The following is a 3,989-nucleotide window of genomic DNA, read 5'->3' on the forward strand; positions in this document are numbered from 1 at the left end:
GAGGCGCGTCATGTGAGCCCAGGAGTGTCCCCCCATTGGCCGGACAGACGGCACATTGATAAGGTTCTGCTGTGCTCCCATTGGCCGAGAGAGCGGAGGGGGCGCGGCCTCCTCGGCTCTCCTGTGTGCAAGAATCTGAGTGCGTTCACTGTTCATGATTTCCAGCAAAAGGGGGCAATGTAACAAATTGTTCCAAAGATCTTCATCTGCTTTGTGCCATTTGCGTAAAGAGTGTTCTTTCTTTCAGGCGGGTGCGTTGGAGAAACGTTGGTTTTGTTTAAAGTCAACTAAGGCTGTGAATGAGGAACTTGTGCCTCTGGTACTTGGGCTGACCCCATACTATTCTTCTTTGAAATTGTGTCTTTCTTTCTAAAGTGCATAACGCTAAATAATTCAAGTTGATACTATGAAAAAAACTGTCTGATGGTATTTTTTTGTAATGACCTCAAATAGGCCACAAATGAAGCATTTTAGCGATAAACTTCTCAAATGTGTTTTTCCTTAGTAATTATTACAAAGTAAATATGAATAAGGGCTTATTACATTTTTCATGTTTAGTTTCTCATCTTACAAACATAACAAAATGAAACAGGAAATCCTGCCCACACCCCAGTCGGTAGGAATCAAGGAAAACCCCAAAACAAATACATCAGCAAATATAAATACAACCAAATGTATCAATGAATCAATCCTCCCTCAACTCAAAAAGACCCTTAGTTAAGTGTATTGTCAACGCTTCTGCTTAATACTCCCAAGAGACCTCAAGCTAAATATAAGAGCTCTTATTTCATACAAGCTAGTTCGGTCGGCTGGTCTGAGCTCAGTATATCTTCAGTATGTTCATAGTTCTGTGCATGTTTATTTATCTAAACACCGTGGATTAAAATTTAAATCATCATCATTAATGAGCCTTCAAAGTTGTGTGCTGCTGGGTGGTACGACCGGCAGTGTGGCCATGACAACTATCGTCAAGCATTGTGTGTAGTAATGCACCATTGCGTTTGTGACCAGAGGTGAAACATCTTACATCATTTCTAAGATATCCACCCTAACATTCAGACATTTGCTTCTGTTGACCCTTTTTGCTTTCATATATATTTTCTTCATAGCTGGACAACACAATAAATAGTGCCTCTCTCTCTCTCTGTCTCTCTCTCTGTCTCTCTTTCCCTCTCTTGCTGCCATTCTTTCTATGTCCGTCTATGCTCACACTGTCTCTCTCTCTTCCTATCTTTCTCTATACCTCTCACACGGTATCTCCCCTTCTCTCTTTCGCTCTCTCTCTCCCTCTCTCTTTTCAGTCTCTCTCTCCCTCTCCTCCGTCTATTCTCAGACTGTCTCTCTCTCTCGTCCCCCCTCTCTCTCTCTCAGCCCTCCTCTCTTCCCTCCCCTCCTCTCTCCCCTCTCTCTATCCTCTCTCTCGCTCTCTTCCCCCTCTCTCTCTCTCTCTCTCTCTCCTCCCTCTCCTCTCGCTATCTCTCTCTCTCCCTCCCTCTCCTCTCCCTCTCTCCTCGTCTCCCCGTCGCAGCTCCTCCCCCTCTCTCTCCCTCTCCCTCTCCCTCTCCCGCCTCTCACTCTCTCTCTCTCTCTCTCTCTCTCTCTCTCTCTCTCTCTCTCTCTCTCTCTCTCTCTCTCATCTCTCTCCTCTCTCTCTCTCTCTCTCTCTCTCTCTCTCACTCTCTCTCTCTGGAGGTCGCAGGAGGCAGAGAGGAGGCAAGAGGAATGGAGAGGTTGTGTACGAGGGGGAGAGGTGGGGGGGTGGGCGGTGGTGCGGGCGGGGCGGGGCGGGCGGGAGGGGGAAATAGAGCGTGTGTAATCCGGAGCGCGGCTGAGAACTCTCCTCGCCGGTCGCCCCTGGACGTGCCATTAAATCAATATTCCGTAAAGCTTTCCCTTGTTTTCACATTCACTTGACTGCCGCCATGATGCCCCGGGGGGAGGGAGGGGGGGGGGGGGTTATGGCGTACCCAACCCCGCAATATGCACACACACACACACACACACACACACATCACACACAACCCCCTCCCTCACCCACCCACCCACCCACCCATCTCCTTGTCTTCACCGCACTTCACGGGCAGACGCTCCCTCATTCTCCTCACGGGGGTGTGGGGGTGGTGGTTTGGTGGGAGTGCGCCATTTCAATTTGTCTCCCGTTAAGGGGATGCGGCAGGGGCAAAGGGCAGGGGGGAGGGGGGTTATGAGGGGAGGGGTAAGGGGGTTGAGGGGGGTGAACCAAACCGTTGTATTATCTCGTCGAGAAAAACATGAACGTTATCTTTTTTTTTCCTCTCCACTTTTCTCACCATGAACCAGCTGATGGAGGTGGAGGAGGGGGGGGGGGGGAGAAGGTGTTTTTTTCCCCCCAGGGGTTTCGGTCAACGCTTCTTTCTCATGAGATCATATATTTCACCGTACGCCGCAGCCACCTTCAGCGCTGAACTATTTAGCGTGACTCAGACCGGGCGCGTTGGTTCCTCTTTCTGCTAGGTTTCTGGATCACGGCGCTGTGACTGGCTCGCACGCTGGACCGAAACGGACCCCTTCCCTTCCTGTCCGATATTGAAACACCCACGACGACTTTGTCCTTGTGTCGCATACATAGTTTAGCATCCATACACACACATACACACAGGCAAAACAAACGCACAACACAATAAAAACACAGACACACACACACACACACACATCAGATACAATACATTCCCTGCATTCACTCCCTAAGTGAATGGCAGTGTGTGACCTATTTTGGGAGACAAGGTTTTGCTTTCATCCGTGCGTGTGTTTGTGTGTGCGCGCGCGTGAGTGTGTGTGTGTGTAGCTGTCGTCTTTGTGTTTGTGTGTTCAAACGAGGGAGCGATGCATGTGAGATTACACATCAAAGGCACAAGACTCTAGAATTACAGTGGCTGCGGGTGTCTACGCTAAAACAGGGCCTGTGCTCATCGTACTGTTAGATGTTTTTAGGTTTACAGGCTTGGTTCACCCTCTTTCTCCTCCCACCCCCCCCCAACCTCCCCCGCCCCAACCCAACGCTGGAATGTCAACGGTTCGTTAAAGATCTTAAAACGGCCCGAAACTCTGTGAAAAAGTCGATGTTCCCTTTTTTATCTTACCGCTATCGTTTACGTTCGTATATATCTGACATTCAATGGTATATATTTTATAGAATTATAAATAAAATAGAATATATTCTATATTCTGAAAATGTGCTATTTCTGAAGGGAATGGAGCCGACCATGATCCTTTGTGGAAGAAGAACAGGCGTACTGACATCCACAGCATCTGAGGCACTTGGAGGTTCAAAGCCTGATGCCAATCATTAAGAGAAGAAGACAGCTTTAAGTAGTGGTCTTATGGACCCCGTCTCTGTTCCAATGTAATCTGCCATGCCTTTCAAGGGCTATATATAGACGTGGATGTTTGGTGAACACAGTATATTTCTCTGGGAGACGAAAAATAAGCTTTGGAAGGAGGCTGTTAACCTGTGTTTTAAGCGCTCATTCTGGATACTTCTGCTGGGTATTATTCCAGCACCTGTTCTGTCCTTCATTATTTCCTCCTTAAACGCTCTTCCATTTATAACAAGACACCGGGGATGGGAGAACTGAGTTAATTTTGTTGGTAGCTAAGGGAAAATACTGCGTATTTGTTATTTTTTAATACCCCCTTCACTCGAAACAGGTTCACATAAAACTCCATGGGTGCTTGCTTGTCTTGTGCGAGTGTCGTTTGTATGGTATGTTGTGTACATCTGTCATCACATTTGCATACATGTATATACATGATTATACATGTTCCGTGCCGTGGATGTACACCGGATGGTCTGAACGACGGAGGGTCGGTCAAACTGAAAGGTTTTACCTCCATCTGCTGCAATCCAAAACATGCATACACGCACCGCACGCACGCACGCACACACGCACACACGCACACACACACACCTACACACACCTACACACATGCACTGTGTGTGTCTTTCAAAT

The sequence above is a fragment of the Gadus macrocephalus genome, chromosome 12 (assembly GCF_031168955.1).
Source record: "Gadus macrocephalus chromosome 12, ASM3116895v1".
In the NCBI taxonomy this organism is placed as follows: Eukaryota; Metazoa; Chordata; class Actinopteri; order Gadiformes; family Gadidae; genus Gadus; species Gadus macrocephalus.